Genomic DNA, 546 nt, shown 5'->3' on the forward strand with positions numbered 1-546 from the left:
ACTCGGCCGGGGCGCAGCTTCCCTCCCGGCAGTCAGCAATAGTGCCGATCGCGCCTGCCACCAGCCCCCTCCCCGACGGGTTCGTCGGCGCCGGCTGGCCGCCGTCCGCCTTCGTTCCCCGAGGGTTCCCAACCAGCGCCGATCCAACTCCGCATCCTGGCCGCACGCAGTGCGTGCCTCGCGCGGGTAAGTCGCCGGCGCAGCGCCGCAGCTCCCGACCCCCGCGTACGGGAATAGTTGAGGGCCTCAGCGGGCCGCACCGACCGAGTCCGACTCGGGCCGGGGCGCAGATTCCCGCTTGGGTGACCGAACGTTCTCTGCTCGGGCCGGAGGGCCGACGCCCGTCCCCCCCCGTCGTCCCCCACGGACCGCCTCCGAGGCCACTTCGCACGGCTCATCCTCGGCTCCCTACCAATGCTTAATCGATGGGGCCGCCCGGCCGGATTCGCGCCACCCTGTCCACCGCGAGTCTCCCCAGACTAACCCGAGTTACCGCCCAGCTCGCCTAACCTTGCACTCGCTCTGCCAAACGGTCGTGTAGTCGGC

Source organism: Syngnathus leptorhynchus, unplaced genomic scaffold (assembly GCF_054491065.1).
Source record: "Syngnathus leptorhynchus isolate UIUO unplaced genomic scaffold, UIUO_Slep HiC_scaffold_302, whole genome shotgun sequence".
Taxonomy (NCBI): Eukaryota; Metazoa; Chordata; class Actinopteri; order Syngnathiformes; family Syngnathidae; genus Syngnathus; species Syngnathus leptorhynchus.